An 18,723-nucleotide genomic window follows, 5' to 3' on the forward strand; every position below is an offset into this window, starting at 1 on the left:
CTTGGGGTTAATCAGAGGCACTTTGAATGGTGGAAGGTGTTTGCTGACTCCCATTTAACATATAACAACAACGACATGATGCAACGTGATTTTGATTGTTGACTGTAAGAATCAAATGTTCTTTACTTAAAACAGATTATTTTCATTTGCATGGAGATTATTTGTACATTTGTTCTGAATCATGATATGAAAATTTTCCCCTAGGTGTGGCAGTGACCGGAGAATGACAAGGCCTTGGCCACCCCTGGCCATCACGTAGCTCCGCCCCTAACCTGAAGCCTTTTGACCTGGGAAAAAGTACATTGGAGTCTCACTTCAAGGTAATTGTTTCAGTCTCAGTAAGTGTACCAGGCTAATAACCACAAGTTTCTGTCTTTGAACCTTTTGATCTTAATTCTTATAATGATAGAACGTAGCTGTAAGTATTTAGTCTTGTCACTCGGCCAACACCCTCACAGGTTCTACACCTGCGAACATACCTGCATGCCTAACGATGTGGAAAAAAAGTGCAATCGGTTAAATTCGATTCCAATTATCCCTATACAGCACTTTAGTGTAAAATTAATATTTTATAATTAAATTTTAAATGTTTTTTAAAAAATAAAAATCTTTTCACTTATTACCTTGCCCTTAAATGTTCGACATCAGCAAATATCAAGGACCTTAAGGACCTGGAAAAGGTACAGCTACTGTACCTTTGAGTCAGACAACAAGGCCTACGTTGTACTTTAGTGTCAATTTGCACTGTGTAGGAAACAAATGGACACAAATGCTACATGCTTTAGAGTGTGTTGTCTCGATAAGAGGTCTGTTCAAGAGTTACAATTTCTTATCACTTGTGTAGTATCCTCGAATCCTGTAGTTTTGTACCCTTGACGCTTAACTTTTGGAGTCTGGGAAACATGCATGGTGTGTCTTTTTGTATTCAGAAAAAGTACATATGCTACAAAGTCACCACATGTGACTAGTTTCACACGTGTAGCCACCCCCCCGTCCTCGTAACCCCCCGCCTCGCCCCTTTACCCTCAAGGTGGCTGACAGGTGCACTGCATGGATGAAAGGGAATAGGTTTCAAAAGCAGGACAGATGTTTGTCGCATTATGGCTGCTGACAACCACCGCTGTTGACGAATTGATTGCACAGAGGCGAGAAACGTGACAATAAAACAGATTATTATTGTAAATATCACTATTGCTTATGTAAGAGTGCATCAACAACCCTTCCCACGCAATCCTCGGGTGTGTTTGTTTACATGCTAAATGTTCCTTGATGGACTTGATACACGGTGCTCGCTATGTGGACCCCCCCCCCCCCCCCCCCCCCGCTGTTCCCCTGCTGAGGCACTAAAATGGTGGCGGCGTGTGACCATCAATAATGCACACGGCGAGAGCATCCGGACACTGCTTGCTCTCATCAGGGGGAACCATCGGGTCCGCCGCAGGCCGCCGTATTTGCAGACGGATGGCGGCAATTTCTTCTTGGATGAGAAAGAGAAGGAAAAGTAAACCTCTCCGTGAGCATTCTCTTGGAGTCTGACTCTTCTATCTACATTAAGTCTGATTTTTACTTGAATAGATGTTCATCATGGACCCGATAAGCATGTAGGTATGCTAACATATAGCAGGAGAGCAACCGGAGTACAGAAGAGTTCAGATAAGGATTTGACATCGGGTACTATGGCTAATGAGAATTGATCGAAATGCTGTACGCAAACATAGAACAAGATGGTAACCTGAAGAGGGAAAATTTTGAGGCAAATTGACATGGGATTTTCTTGGTACTGTCTCTCACAAGATTTGATAAAATGCTGACATAATAACCATTGGTATGCTAACATGGTACCGAATAAAAGAAACCTGAGTAGAGAAATTGTTTTTTAGTTTTTGTTTAGTTTTTCAGATTAACACTGACAAGTACTAGTGCTTGATCATTATTATTGTTACTTTTGATGATACTTTTTTCCCCCCAGTTAGCTAGGAGTCAGCGGGTTGCATGAAAATGTGTCGTCATGCATATTTTACAGAGCGGCGCTCTTACAAGGTGCAAGTGGCCGAAAAGAGGCTGCCACCCAACTTTGCTCACAACAGTGAAGAGAGTGGTTGGCGAAAGAAGGAGAAATAGAAGAAGTAGAATTTAGGCGTAAAGTGCTGGAAAGAGACTCGGCCGTATTCTGTCCATTAGTGTGAGTGCCCGGGGGGATGGGGTTGTAGAGAACAAATGGAAGTAACAGTGGCACAAGTGGGTGGTAATTAGAAATATTACCTCCATGTCGGGGGTTATCTGCCCGTCGCTCCCGCCGCACCATTCCTTTGATGCTGACAAGTTGCACCCCGCCAGCCAATTAATGTCCTGCCTGATAAGAGGCCTCATGTTATTAGCCTCTTAGAGCTAGCTACCATTCACCTTCATCTAATCTTTTCCTCGAGCTCCCGAAAAGACAAAAACGCTATACTACGAAGAATAGTTATAATATTATGAAAAAAAATAATAATAAAAAGTGAGACAACAATTAGGTCATATTTTTCTTGAAAAAGTCAGAGATAAGCGGTTTGGATAATGGATGGATGGATGAAAAAATACATATAAATCTTTATGACAATTTTGTCAGGCACAATGTTAAGAGAATAGTCAATTTATTTGAGGAAGTAATCAAATCTTGCAAGAAAAATGATTGTACTGATATGACTGATTGTTTTTGTTTATTTTAAGAAATAAAAGTATAATATTTCAAGAGGTGATATCCCCCCCCAAGAAAAAAAACCTTTAAATTAAAAAAAAAAAAGTTACATTTTCAGAAAAATAATTGCTGTTTCAGGGGAATAAAATATCAATAATGTTTGTGTGACTACTGTAGTAATATTTTTTTCTCTTTTAGAGAAAAGGTGTATTCTTCGTAGAATAGAATATTATCATGACAGCTGTTTCCAATATTATGGCCACTTGGCCTTAGCTAGCGGAGCTTCATGTAGTGCATGAACAGAGTGGAATTTGGGTAAAAGCCAGAGTGCATCTTGGGAGAGGAAAGAGTCTGAGCTCTGCTGCCGCACTTTTACCGATGAAAATTTGATGACGCTAAATCTAGACAGACTTTTAGTGTCGGTCGGGATTACGCCGGCGGCCTGAACGCTCATCAATGATTCAGGCGGGAGAGAGATCCCCGCCACCGCTGATGTCTGCCACATGAAGGCAGGAATAAATGGATCAGGTGAAAGCAACTACACCTGGTCAATAAAGGCCGCCATTTTGTGTAAGCAACTCAGTCTCATTACCTGGTTGTTGTGATGTTTTGATTCTTTGATAGAGTGCTGGGCAATTTAGTGATTTTGATCTGTTATTTTATTTTTTGCAGCTTATCCCACCACATTAGTGACTACTTCAAAAAACAAAAACAGACGACTAGCGTCTTTCACCTGTGGAACTTTAATTAAGAAAGGACTGACATGGACCAGCAGCGATTTTGCAGCTTCATGAATTTCACGATTCATTTTCATAATGCTAAATTGTGTAAAAGATTTCAACATTTCCACTGTATGTGGTTATGGGGGGGATTGATAAAAAGGGCATTACAGCGTCTTCTGAGAGGGGGGGTGTTTACGTGACGGAAAACTCAACAGGGTCTTGATGGACAGGTGCGGACAAGTATGACGGCAACAAGTGGAATAGAGTTTCTTGGTTATGATGGGAGAAGGGGGGAAAATAACACCCGCGATGGCTGTGACGAATCAGGTGTTGGGGTTGAAAGACTCGAAAAGGTGGCGTGGGAGGTGTTTTGAATGAAAGAATGGACGTCAGAATGATAGTGATCTATGGGGAAGTGAGGAATTCACACTGGTGTAACGTAGCGACAGCTTGTCCACATTTACTCTGATAGGTCAGACTTGGGGGGGGGGGGTGCAAACGGCGGAAGGTGGACTTTTTTTCTTTTTTTTTTTAGGCGCTAACAACACGCAACCTATAGACCACATTTATGTTAAATCATCTTTCAATCCACCTTCTGTAAGTTGACTTTGAGAGAGGTGATATACATCATGACTGATTTAAATAATGAAAATATCAACTAGCTAAAAAAAAAACATAAGCTGAGAGAGTGTGACTGACGTTTGGATTTGGATGCTCCAGATGGTTTTTGGCTTGGATCCCAAATGGCGGCTATGGAGAGACGCCACATCTTAACATTGCCTGCAGCCAGTGCGCCAAATAATACTGCCTACGCTGTGTGAAATGGCGAGCGTGTTCCCATTTGATTCGACATAAGGCTGGGATTGTTTTGTGTCAATTTCGCACACTCACAATCAGTTTTCTTTCCTGGCCACTGGTTTGGAGGATTGCGTGCTGTGGAATTGGCGTCCCTCGCCTCGGGAATCTCATAGCAGCTAATAACAGTCGGTCCGTCTGCTTGAGGAGAGCCTCTCAACATGAATGTGCCCCGATTCATTACTCTATTACTCATTTAGTCCCAGCGTGCGCACGTCGCGCGTTATGGGCGGTGCTGGAGCCAAGATGGAGATGAGCGGGCGCGGTGGCCTCATAAGAGCAAGGACGAACGGCACATTGAAGCTTCCGGAAGGACTTTATGACGACTGACAGCTTAACGGTGTCGTTAGCAAAACGACAGTTACGTTTGGTTAAGTGTTGTAAATGTTGTATCTACGTGATTGATTAATTATGATCACGAGCTCTAATTAAAGTGGCGAACAGCTTTAAGATCGGAATGTCGTTGCAGTAGGGGGCGCCAATGAATCTCTTCAGGATGTCTTCATCTTCCACTGGTATCTGTCTGGTATACTGTACATGCTTCAAACTTGATTTAAAATCCTTCAGCCAAAATGGCTTGAAAAGGCATTTGCCATTTTGCTTTCAAGCAGCCATTTTCGGCTTATTATTCCTGCATCTTTTCGGCTAGGGTCTAATCATATTTTTCTGGGTGTTGAAATTACAAACATATTTGTGGTTGAGTTTTGAGCGTTCTTTTTTTTTTTTTTGTAGTAAGTCATCACACTTTGTTGCTCTGCTTCCTCCACACTCAATGATGAAACCCTCAATGTATACTTCAAATTTCATAGGAGGAAAACAATCAGGTTTCTCTTTTTTGAAATAGCCCCGGAAAGGGCCAAAATTACACTAAAATGGCCGCTTAAAAGTAAAATGGCAGACTTTGCTGTCTTTACTTTTTTGGGGATGTCTACTCGTGGCAGACATTCCTACCAAATTTATTTTTGCCCTGTAAAGCCGTCTTCGGAGGCAGAATTTTTCCCCAAATTCCCCGAGGTACTACTGACACAATTTTGTCAATCACATGGGCAAAATTAGGTGTGAAATGCCCTCAAAATACATATTTATTATACATCCGAGTAATAATAACACATAAACAAAGCAATTTCAAAAGGCCATTACGTCGTGCTTGGGCCCTAATGATTATAGTTGTGCTTGGGAAGCCAATTATTTAACACAACATTATTACTAATACAATTCGGAATTAGAAGGGAAATATTCAAGAAAAACATGCCTCTGAAATCCCGCAAACCATGTTCGGACATATATTCAGCAAGCTTCAAAAGATTCATGCCAAGCCTTGCAGGAAGGAGTAGAATAAAACCATACATGAATGAGGCAGTGTTCACCTCTGGGTATGTTCGGGAATTTCCAAAAGGAAGCACTAATACACCTGCTGACGACGCCTGGTTGTCTCGATTTAATGGAGGATGTAGATTTGTCACAGGATTCGCGCCGCGGTGACGAGAGAAAATTGGCCCCAATGGGAATTTTAGGCAGGATTCCCGTTTTGAAACAAATCTAGCAAACGTTTCTCATGTTGGTCGTTCCATTCACACCACCTGTAGGCCTCAGAACACCCTTCCTGCCTCCTAAAAGCCAAGTCGGGGATTCCCCACATTCCCAGAGCCAACCTTTTCACTTCCGATCCACACTCCCTCAGGCCAAGCGCGATCTTCCTCCCACCTTGCAATGTGCCCACAAATATTTGTCCTTTGGAAATTCTGAGCAGCAACATTCGCACTACTACTACTAGCACTGGTAGGTCATTCCCAATGACTTATTCCAACTTTTGTATGTGCGATCATAAGACTGGACACTACCCTGCCCCCTCGCCCATGAAGTCATAAACCCCCTGCACAGGGTCTAATCACGCCCGCTAGGAGAGTTGAGGTCAGAGTCTGGGGACTGCACGGCTAGCGGAGACGAGGCCCGACTGGATAAACGCAGCCCGGCCAGACTGGCGACAGCTGGAATGACGACGGGAAGGGAAACCTGAACTGAGAGAGGGGATGTTTGGAAAAGGTAAAGCAGGAGGCACATGATCAGCGAGTCCAAAACTACAAAAATAAATTAAGCTCTTGTTGCCCGGGGTGTCTTTGATATGGGATACGTAGGCTACGTTTTATAATAAATGTCCAATACAAAAGCTTTAGCAAATGTTTTTTGGTTTTCTTTTTTAATATACATTTAAATGAAGTAACTTGTATTATGGCTTTTTATTGTTTATTATAACTATCACTATTTATTATATATTATTATTATTATTATTTATTGAAGTGCTTTGTTACACTCCAGCTGTTATGGAATACGCTATATAAATAAAATTGTATTGTATTGTATTAACCGCATTGCATCATACTGAGAGTCGTTCCTAATATTTTGACCATGCTATTCAGACAAAAGAAGTCTGAAAATGTGACAGAGGCTACAACCTCAGAAATACAGTAAATCTCCTATCAGCACAACAAGAAAAAACTAAAAGCAAGTAATTGATTTCGCTCTAAAAATGTTTGTATGGTGGTATCTTGAACGGTATCTTCACTTACAAGTTGAATTTGTTCCGTGACCAAGCTAGTAATTCAATTTATTAGTATGTCAAATAAATTATGGCAATTGAAATTTCTCAGAGCATTGAATCAATCGCAGCTGTACTGTCCTTTTGGGTGGCCGTCGAGCCTTCGCGGATTTTTGCTATTCACAGCAGGGCTTAGTGCCTATGCCTTGCTAATAGCGGGGGGTCACTGTACTTCCTTGACATCAGTTACGACTGCCAGGGCTTTGGCAACATCTTGCGGCATTTAGTGTTACACAATGAGCCCAAAGAATGTGCAGTTTCTGCGACTTAGGGGAATTTGTGAACCACAAACCAGCCAGCATTATCTCTGTAAAAGTAAGGTATAATAAATACTTAAAATATTAGTAGATAGTGTCATAACTATGACAATATTTTTTTAATGACCGCAACTTAAAATATCAATGAAAAAGAAAATGTAATCTATGTGGTGTTTTAATTCCAAGACCATTATGCCAGAGGAATCACTAACTCGATTTATCAAGACTCTTGCAACGGCGTTTTATGTTGACAGGAAGCGGGAACACGGGAAACGCTTTAACCAGGCCTCACTTGAAATCAAGCGGATTAGGCGCCATATGTGAGGGTCTCTAATCTCGTTTGGAAGAGCCCCCGGGTGCTCGCAGCCTGTGTTTTACATTAGTCCCAATCAAAGGCGCTCCTGACGACGGCAAGGTGGCGACACCGGTTTGAGGATCAGGACGGCCTTCCACTTTGTATCAGACACTCCAGAGAGAGGCAATTAAATATTGCGAATGTCAAATTAAGCCCATCACATCGAGAATGTCACGTTTTTGGCGACTTTACAGAGAGAAAATCATGCAAATAGATGTGACGTTTCTCCTCCAGAGACGCGCTGCCATGAGCTCCACAAAATCAACAAACACCGCAAGGAGTCCCATTGGAAATGATTTGAAAGCCAACGAGAGCTTTGGGAAAAGAACAGAGTTGAGGTCTGTCCATCATTGCAAGGATAAATCTCGCTCTTGAAGATGAACCGTTTGCTTGGTGGGATGCGAGTTGCTAAATGAAGTGTAAAACCAGAAGCTTGATTTTTTTTTTTTTTTTTTTTTTTGTCTCTTCAGGCAGAATCTAGCTAGTTGATAATGTCAGTTTGAAAGGGACGTATCGTAGAGAATTGACCTAAATTGCAGTGACCCCTTTCACGTCGGTGTAATGGATACCGCCTGTGAAAAATATACCGTATATAATTGCCTATAATATTTGTTTAACCATACATATACCACAAACTGTAGTCCCCAAAACGCATGATTTCCAAGTCATTTTACAGCATTACCCTAAAAAAAGAAATGGTTTACTGATGATGCAAGGATGTTTCCGTTCACTGCAAACAAATATTTGGGTCTGTGGAGTACTTGCCCACCCATCACATTAGAAAGTTGCCAAACATGTTAAATTTTTTTTTTTTTGGGAATGTACAATCATTTAAAAATAGAGAGGTGATCAACTTACCCGACGACATGGTGAGAACTACGACTTTAGCATCACGTATGTTTACTCTTGATTTATTGCAAAGGCTTTCCCATTCTTTCTTTGTAACTTTCATTTCTCACTCAAGTTCAATAAATCGCCCAAGAAAACTATTAGCGCAATGAGGCTGCCTGCTGCAGCCGGGACGGGCAGAATGAGTGGGCGTGTACATGGCGTACAGGGAAAATTTATTTGCACATTAGTCAGTCATGCATTCTGTTTCAACAGTCTCTAATTGACCCTTTTTGTCGCACTGTGAGAAGTTTTGAAATAATAATTAAAAGTTAAGTTAGAGGAAGAAGAAGGGACCAGAGGGGTATGTTTTATCCAGCTATCATTTTAATAATATTCTAATGACAGGTCATATAGGCAGTTTTAACATGGGACAAAAACGGCAAACTCTACCAATCCGTAGTGATGCTTTTTGGGTATAAAGGTTAAATGAAGGCAGATGGGTCTTAGCCCAAGCATCATTCATTTGCAGTCTGGACATAGATCAGTGAGTATCTCCTGCTCTGGATCTTCTCCAGAAGTTTCCAATAACACCTCACAAAGTCATAAGAAATTGAGTGAAGATTGAGTAGCCGCTTGCTTCTTCGCATGCGCGCTGCATCACGCTAAGAAACACGGATGAAGAACCACTCCCCCTAAAAAGCACTTCACCGTATGCTGTAATGTTTAATGCTTTGTGTTTTCTGACCGAAGAATGTCAGAGTCTTTTTAATAGGACACATGGGAACTTTTTTAAATTGTGATCGTCTGCTTTACCATCTGCTAGCACAATAAAATAACCTTTGAAGTATAAAATATGTATCACTAGCAAATCAGATGAGCTTGTCCGACTCGGTTTCATTGCAAATCTTAGCTAACTCTGTTCCCATAACGAAGACCTCCTGGTCCCATCCCACTGACCAATGTCCATGATCCTTCCTTGTAAATAAAGTGTAGGTCAACGCTGACCACGATCCATTCAGGACACAGTGACCCCCACCACCGCCCGGTCCTCTGGGTCAGCAGCCTATTGTGCCCCCACCCCATTCTGAGGGGGATTTGTGTGGCCATCCCACTCCCCTTGTGATTGATGCCGGCCTGACTGGCCCCCAGGATTTGCCGGCTCCCAGAAACTCTGGGTGCAATTAGCACAAATTTGTTACTTTAAGTGTCCAAGCTCAATTGTTCTTGTAAGTCCTAAAGAAGGATGAGAGTGATGAGCAGGTATGACTCGAAACTATTTAGTTTCACCTGTTGACAATCATTAGCATGGTTTAGGCCTACTTGAAAGTGTTTTGTTCGTCTGTTATTGTTGATATTAAAAAAAAAAAAAAAATGCAACAAACCCCCCCCAAAAATTGACAAACGTAAAATAAAGAATTCAAAAAGTAACAAAAAAGACATGCACATTTTTAAAACAATGAAAGCACAAAAGTAAAAAAAAAAAACAACAAAAAGTGTCAAATTAAAATACATATATCAGAAATATCAGACTATAAAAATGTTAGGTCCTTAAATGTACCAGAAATGCAAACCAAAGACAAAAGAAAAAAATGCACACAAATTACAAAAGCAAACTCTAACAAACACTAAAACAGCAACGATAGCACAAAACATAACAAACGACCAACAAACACTAAATAAGGAACAAAAACTTAGTAAAAAAAACAAATATCCAACAAAATACTGAAAAACATAGGGCACGGACACAAACTAAATTTCCATTTTGAGAGCGTATGCCAATTCAGCCCAAAAAGCCAGCTTTACGTAACACGACTTTTGGCAGAAGTGAATATCAAGAGTAGACCCAAAAAAGTCTCAAAAAGCCATTCCTGAAAAGCCAGCCCAAGTCTGCTATTTTGCTTTGAATGGGCCTATTTTTTGTGTCAATTTTTTCCCCCAGGGTCCCAGAGATTTTGTCTGATTACTACCAAATTTTAGCCACATATACAGACACACAGGACAGATACAATGAGTTTTTTGGTATTCATGACATTGTTGTGGGCGAACCTTGGTGGCACCTCGCCTTTACTGCTACCAGCTTTAAATGCGTTCGCATCCATCATCTTTTCCCTTCCATCCTTATCCTTCTTTTTTGTCTCGGCTTCCACCTTTCACAGTGTTCCGAGTGGATGCTTTTATCTAAAGGATTTTTTTTCAGCAGTTGGGGGCTGGTGGGGAGATGAAATGTAACTTCCTTGTGATTTCCTTCAGTCTTATCCTCCCACTCCAAGGAAGTACCTTTTAAAGGAAGCGCTCCCGTCATATCCTATCTCATCCTGCCGAGAAGTGTCACCCTCTTCCCTGGAGGCGGTGGCGTCTGCTCTCAGCTTGTTGTAGGGGCGATAACACCCTCTCACCGTGCCTGTCCGTGACGCGGCTACCCTGAATGCCCTCCCATCTCCGCTTTGGGACTTTCAACGTGCATCTTCTCATTCTCACACCCTGTCATACATCTGGGAAACACTTCAAGAAATAAACCAGAGCGTTGTCATCGGTCTCTCGCCTGGGGGGGTAAATGTATCTTTCCCCAAATCGCAGAGGATGCTCCGGATGGTTTGTGTCGGCGGCAACAGCACGGGATCTATAAAAAGAAGCCTCTGAGTTTTGCTTGCGAACTAGTAAAAGTAGTAACAGCATCAGAGCTCCAAATGCAAACTATTACAAAGAAGGTGACAGAAAGGCTGGAACTTCAAATTGTCATATGTCAGGAACCCCTGTATAGTGTTTTGTACCAGTGACCGTGGCTAGTTGGAACCAGTTCCATACGCACTACATTGATTCATTAGCAAAGATTCTAAGCAATCATTCTAGCAACTGAAATGAAAAAAAGCAGGTTTTTGGTGCACAGAATCTAGCGGTAACTCTTACGGTAATATCACTGCAACTAGATCTTGGACTTGACCTAATCCTAATTCCCTTTTCATGCTGACAGTAACAAACAACTTCCAAATGGAATCGAAAGGTCACTCCCTGTACTTTTTCCAAAACAAAGACATAACAGGAAAAATCCAATTTGATGGAAGTGGAAAATGGAGTGCTCTCATATAGAGCGTCATCGACACCATACGGCACCCAAAGCGCTTGACAAAGCCTCACGTTCGACTTATTTGAAAACTATCTATTGAACCAAAATGCTGCGGGGTGTTTGACTGACATGGCCCTCTTGTGCAGTCTGGCTACCCCTCATTTTCTCTTTATGGACGTGTCGGCGCTGTACAACATTGGCCATCCATCAAGAATCTGGATCCCGCTTGATGTGACGGATGCCTGGCGTCTGCTCTCTGTGCTCTCGCCTGACCTCCTATTGGCCAAAGGTCTTCGAGACGCCGATCAAGGCGGATCTCCAGTGGCCTCATCCTGAATCATATTATGGAAGCACCACAGATGGGCAACTTGCATCTTTTAACCAAAAAACATCCCAAAAATGAAGCTATGAGACAATTTCCATGTTATGTTTCAAGGCTATGAACTAATCTGCCCAGCGCTGTAAGAATATATTGTTGTTTTCGGTTACAATCGTACTGCTGATTTCATTTGATTGTTTTATACTTGTGGCCCAGAAGTGTTTAACCGAACTCTAAACCGAGGACCCCTTCTAGCTTTGAACCTTCCGTGCTGAATGAGTGAATGAATTGTGTTCAATAGTGCCGGCAATCAAATGCACAAGATCCATCTTGAATATAAATTACGACTTTAAGTGCTATTGGAGGGCATGTTTTGTAGTCTTGTCTGGAAAGCGCTTTTGGGTGGACCTCCGGTCTTGTCTCGGACTTTGTCAAGATCAAACTTGTTCACAGCACTACTTATTTGTTTGCAAGTACTTCTCAACTCATCTTTATTCTGCTGAGTTTGAAATGTTTTCTGATGACCATACTTAAATTGATCTCCCCCCCCCCTACATATCTGTCGCAAACCCTTCCAACCCCACACAAAATTCGAGACTTAAACTTTCTCTGCTGTAGGCAGAAACATGGAAATCCCCTACACGCTGTTTTAAGTAACCAAAGAAAATGTCCTCATACTCTTAAGAACCCAATGTTTGAATAGTGGTTTCTTTAACCCAGGCTCATTATTTGTCATTTTGGCCCAGATTGTGACACTGCAGAGTGCGGGGGGGAGAAAGGTCATCATCTCGATAGACTTGGAATGTTTGCATTCAGTGTTTACGTTGGCCTTTACAAAAAACACATCTATCTTAATAAGAAAAGGCAGGAATTTGTTTTTGGATTTCCTACAGCACATTAAGGGGGAGGAGGGTACTCTTATGAGTGAGGGAATTGGGGGTGGGGGGACGCACACCACCTGTCCCCTGTCCCAATGCCGCCCCCCCCCCACTTGTACCACACACATTTCAAAACATCACCGCACACAACGAGTGGCAGCTCCGTCTGGGTCAACTGGGTGTCAGCTCACCTGCTTCGGCCAAAGGACGCGGCGCCATATTTGCTTAGCTGCTCGCTAAAGTCGCCCCTCCTAATGTGCTCCTCTCCAGGTCACACAGGGACAAGTATTGGGTCGCACTTCTTATTGTCAACAAAGACGCCATGCAAGACAGATGTGCTGCAGTTGTCAAAAATTGAGTACAGTTTGAGTCCACTTTGTGTCATAATATTTTTATTCATTTGCAAATTCAATTCTGCTGTAATGTAAAGTCTCAAGGAGGATATTTTATGATAACTGCAGAATATGCAATACCTACACAGTTGCTGTATAAATACAAACACTGGGGATGTTTTTTTACGTCCTTAAAACTTGGAATGTTGTGCTGGAATTCCTTTGTTTTCTACATGCTTGGTTACTCATTAGATTGGACTGTAATTTCCAATTGCGAACACTATTGATTTTGATTTCCCACGCAAATTTCCCATTTACGACCCATCTCTTTTTCAAAAATATTTTAGTTTGGCTTTTACTGTTTTTCTTCCTGCAAATGTTTTTCACAGCAAAAACAACTCTCCGTATCGCTCAGAGGCAGCCTAAATCAACTAAATCATAAACATCTTTGGCCCCGCAGACAAAACAGTCACTTACAGTCGCTAATGAAGCTCTTTGCTGAATTGCGACTCGCGAGTCATCCCTGCAGACTTTGAGGCGACCTCTTTGATTGTAATATCCATTAAATATAATATTTAGAATCGGATCTTCAATGCCAATCATTTTTTCCTGATTAGTTGATAGAAAAATCAAATGACAATGACATTATTCAAAACACATTTTGCTCGTTTTTTTTCCCCCTTGCTTTATTCTGATTCTATTTTATCCAATGTTTTTTTTGCAGCATTAAATTCCACACAAGTCGAAAATAAGGGTTTAGAAAAACAATGTAAGAATAAGATGCATGTAAACATGATTTAAAATATTCAACTGTTAAAATGAGCCATCCAACTGCATGGCTCAGCTAGTGCATAAGTCTGTCGCGAGTAATGACACACCCCCTTAGCTCTGTGTTTCCTCATGTAGAATTGTACAGGCAACGCATATATTTCCTGTATGCTCGGGCCAAAATCTTCCAACATGTGGATAGCTGCTTTCATCATGTATACTGTAAAATAGGCACCAAGTCTTTTTGCAGTGCTCAACGTTATTGACTAATTTCCTGCCATCCGGCTCCTTTCTTGTCATATGGAAAATGACGTGAAAAGGATTCTGCTCATTTTATCTGTTTCTCAGCAGAAATTGAAGTCATTCATCCCTTTTATATTTTTAAATAATCACGATAGGGGTTGGAAAAGGTGCAAAATGTAGCGACCAAATTTGGCAGCAGGAAACTTCCTGACAATTAAGCTAAATTAAATTGAGAAAAAAAAATAGCTCAAGCCCCAATGGCCTGATTATTGCGAGGAATAAAGGTGGAAGTAAACATTCTTGACCACGTCTGCCACCAAAAGATACAAGGGAGGTAAGACCAGCTGAGGGCTCAGTATGTTCTCTTGGATGTCCGCCAGTCTCTATGGGTTCAAATCTGAGATAAGCCTTTCCCTCGGGGGGCAGCAACCTTCCGGATCTTCTGCGATCCATTTCCAACATGGAAAAGAAGCTTCTTTAACACCCTGATAAGCTCATACAGGAACAGGTGTCTTGGGGTCCTGCTGGAACAAGAATAGAAAGTGGTAGTCATTTAAATTTGTGTTTGGAGAGAAGGCCAAGAGCTACTGTAAAATGGACGCGCCGCATTTGGCATCTATTATCGTTGTGGCTTTGAGATGCTCGTGAACGTGGTGGCAGCATCTAAGTGCATTCTGCTGTTTCCACCTGCTGCCACCTCAGACATGTCACAGACCTCTCAAACTTTAAAACAGCACGAAAACGCAACACTGGCCCAATCAGACCTTATCTTAACTAACATGAAACTTAAAGAAAAAGGTTTGAAAGACGAAATCAAGACAGAACACCTTATTTCAAAGAAATGTTTTACCTTCAGGTCGCCTTTAACACTAGATGTTTAAGACTTAAAAAACACAATTTGAAGCATTTTTAAAACCCAAAGCCTAGTTTGAAACCAAAACCCTACAATGAAGTCCAGAGCCAGAGTTAAAACCCCAGTTTAAAACCCTGCTTTGAAACATTAACCCAAGCTTGAAAACATTAATACATGGCTAACTTTCTAATTCAAAACCCTTCTCCTAATTTGTAATCTTAATATTATAGTCTTGAAATCTCAATTTAAATTCCTAACCTGAAGCCCTGCTTGGAAACTCTGGCTTGAATCTCCAACTTGAAAACCCCTTAAACCCTTGAACTTCGGTTTGGATCCAAACCTGGACTTGAAATCAATTATCCTTTTTTACCCACCCTCCACATGTACAGTATGTCATATCTCCAATTATAATTGATGTTCCATGTCCAGGGTCTCTCTGCAAAGACACGGGCTATGTCTACTACTTGAAATTACTTTATTCCTTCCTTGACATAAAATATGTCATGGCTCAAATTTAAACAATCTTAAACTCTCACAGAAAAGACGATACAGAGATTTTCTGGCCCCTTGAGCACAGTTGAAGAATCCTACTGTGGGTTTTGCTTTTCCCCTGAAAAGCTGACTCTGGTAATGATCCCACCAACACCACTTCACATCTTGTTTTTAACCTTGTACAATGAACCTTACTCATTGTGCCACTATAAAGTTTCTCAAGAATTCCATCGGAGCTTTTAGAGCCACTCTCAACTAAAACTAAGGAGACATTTTGGAGATGATAAATCACCAAAATAGCATTGTTTTGCATATAGATATTTCCACCAGGGCCTCAAAACCAGACGTCGTCTCGACGTAATCTCCCGATCAGCGCGGGTAGGAATAATCTTGAGTTTTCCCCCTCATGTGAAACCTTAGCCGGGCTAAGAGGCTATCTGCTCATCTTCTCCATGTTTGGGTTTGTCTGCAGGAGCCATGCTGGATTTGTAACTTTTGCGCCGAGGGTCTCCCGCAGTGCACTTAGCGCAATCTCCCGCCTTCCCCGCGAGAACCTTCATCAAAGCCGAAACTCGATTAAATTCTTCCACATATTATTAGAGCAACATATCAGGCCATCTACTCGACTGAGTGTTTTGTATTCATCGTCCCAAAGATTTTATTTCAGATGAAAAAATATTTGTCTTGATTTTCACCGTTCAACATTGGCAGGGTTCTTGCTTGGACGTTTATTCCTGGAGGTTGTGCTTATTGTTAAAAGAAATCCATTGGGGAAATTTTGCTTCATAATACTAAAAGTCCAGACTGGTTTTTGGGATCGAGTGATAGAAACATTCAGATCGGTTTACTTTTGAGATTATTCAAAATGAATAGGGTTCTTGATTTGATACAGGAAGTCTTCCCAGTGTGGTTGTTGCTTTGACACTTAATCAACCCTGAACCATTCAATAAGTGAAATTTGTTAAAAAAAAAAAAAAAAAAACCTGGCCAGGAACTCCAAGCCTTTCAAAATTACAGTCAGGAGAGACCCAACCATTTTCAACATTTGACATAGTTGTTGGAAGTCATTAAGAATTCCTTCTTGCTTTAATATAAGGCAAGCCTAGTGAAGTCTCTTTTAAAAGAATCGTACCGATCTGATGTTGCCGCTGCACTACCTCTCGGCCATCTGGGCCAGAGCATCTTTAAAATTTATAGTGTACTTGGTTTGACAATGAACAATCTTGTTGGAAATTCCACATTAAATCAGTGAAGTAACTGTCTAAGTTTGAGAACGATTGGTATAAAAACCTGACCGGTCTCCAAGGAGGAAAGAGGAAATATCTGCTGCCAAACATGGGCACCCAATCACTACCTCTGACGTTGAACATGCGCTCTTGCCATCCGGTTAATTAAAAAAGTTGAATGAGAGCTACTTGGAAAAAAAACGGTCTCGCATGCGGCATTCACGTCTGCTCACGATCACAGCCGCGATTCTGACCCTGGTCCGGGTGCCTCTTCGCCCCGAAGCCCGTTCTCCCTCAGTGCCTGAACCACATGTCAGTTCCCGCCCTCTTTCCCGCCATGAAGCGACTGGTTTCCATTAAAACCAAATGGAACCTTTCAGGGGACGACATAGTGGACTGGACTGTATCAAAAACCTTTCTATCGTCTGCTGGGTGGCCGGGACGCAACGCGGTTAACGGGATGACTACAATACACAATAAACGTGTGACTTGGAAGCACGTACGCACTGAGCATGCGGCAGAGGTAATTTACAGCGCAGTGCACTTAAGTTGACCTGCTGAGATTTAGAGATTCTTTCTGATGCGTCCTGTCAGACAACTTTGACGAAGCTACTACACAGCACTCCAAAGTTCAATCCCTGTTTGAAGACTATTCGCAGATTTGGTTTTAAGGATGCAGTGCCAGAAATATTCCCTAATCATTTTTTAAAGAACGTTTTGTGTTCTCCGGTATGGCTCATTTGCCAAAGTCAAGGTTATTTTGGTACTCCTTATGGCTGAACTTCATGTTTTAATGCATTTTTTAGAACAAGTAAAACAGTTTATATTTAATTGTTTAATGGATACGCAAACATGTAAAAAGCACTTTTTTTTTTTTTTAATTAAGTTGATCAAATTTTTCTTTTTTGGGGGGGGTTGGATAAGTACCTGAAACGTGGAGCTAGTTTTTATTTTAGTTTCTAATTACATATATTTAATATAGGGACAGATGCACTTAAATGTGGATCAAAATTATAATTTACGTTTGTAATTTTAATTTATGGATTTTTAAAGATGTTGGTGTGCAAAGCTAAAAGTGAATTAAGTTTTTAATTTTGAAATTAAATTCTGTATATGTATATATGCATATATACCGGTATATCTGTATATGTATAAATATGATATGTATGTATGTAATAATATGCAAGGTGACCGCATAATTGCACCTTGCTTTAAAGATGCCATCCAATCAGTACACATTAAGATATTACTGCAGCCAGTTAAAAAATATGAGCAGAGAGATGTGGCTCTCAAAGTAGGCCAGATGAATAAAAGATGCTCTCTGCAGCACTGCCATCATAAAAGTTTAATTGACAACTGAACAGGAAATAATGTCGGACCAGTGTCTTGTACTGAAAAGTTATATTTTACACAGAATATGTTTATTTTAATCTTAATATTATTTCAATTTTGAAACGTTTGGTAATCCCTGACTTGAACCAGCGGAAGGCGGGGAAAGTCACTCCAGCCCGAACTAAAGTATAAGGAACGTTGAATATAATGGCGCCAAGCAAACACTTCACAGGCGCAAGCCCATTATGAGCTTTGCTGCGAGTGCTTTATGGCTTTAATTTAACTGGAGACAAACTCACTAACTGGCCCGTGTAAGTGATTATATTCTCCTAATGGGCCAACTTGCATCAAAAAGCAAAGAATACGTTTGGAGAGAACTATTCACGGAGCAGCCCTTGGCCAGTGCAAAAGTCTCAACTCAGCGAATGCACCGTAATAAAGCTGTCATCGGCACAAGCTTTCGTTTCTTATTTTGCTGCAAAATTATACGCGTGCAACTGGAGCATCTCAGGAATTTTGGCAATGACTATCCTTGGAGACTTTGCCGGTCGCCTTGTTTACCCCCAAGTCACTAATCTTGCCAACGTAGCACTCTGCAGTGACAGAAAATAGCAGTTGTTTCGATTAAAAAGTCCAGAAATGTTGACATTTTGGACAATGGTTTGTTTCCAACAGTTTAACGAAGGCCTTTTTCAGTGATATATTTATTATAATTGACAAGTCAACCAACCAACGAAAAGTAGATGATGTAATCGGCCATTTACGACCATTTATGTCATTTACGAATGACATTTAAATGAACCAATGCTGGGTGATTTAACCAACTGACCATTGGTGCGACTTACAGCGTAATGATTGACAAGTAGAAAACATCAGCATTTGAATTACCCTCATGAGTCATTAACCGTCTTTGGGTCCCTTGC

General features: G+C 41.1%; 1 long non-coding RNA gene across 5 annotated transcripts in view; it reads left to right on the plus strand.

Annotated features, from left to right (window-relative positions):
• LOC147129220 (uncharacterized) overlaps positions 1–18,723 on the plus strand; it is an 87,899-nt gene that overhangs the window by 2,349 nt on the left and 66,827 nt on the right. For all 5 annotated transcript variants that reach the window (XR_015082667.1, XR_015082668.1, XR_015082669.1 and 2 more), the window contains exon 2: positions 205–320. This is a non-coding gene — a long non-coding RNA (uncharacterized LOC147129220). The remainder of the gene's footprint in view (positions 1–204; positions 321–18,723) is intronic.

The sequence above is a fragment of the Filicampus tigris genome, chromosome 19 (genome assembly GCF_054856515.1).
Source record: "Filicampus tigris isolate MCC_2025a chromosome 19, RoL_Ftig_1.0, whole genome shotgun sequence".
In the NCBI taxonomy this organism is placed as follows: domain Eukaryota; kingdom Metazoa; phylum Chordata; class Actinopteri; order Syngnathiformes; family Syngnathidae; genus Filicampus; species Filicampus tigris.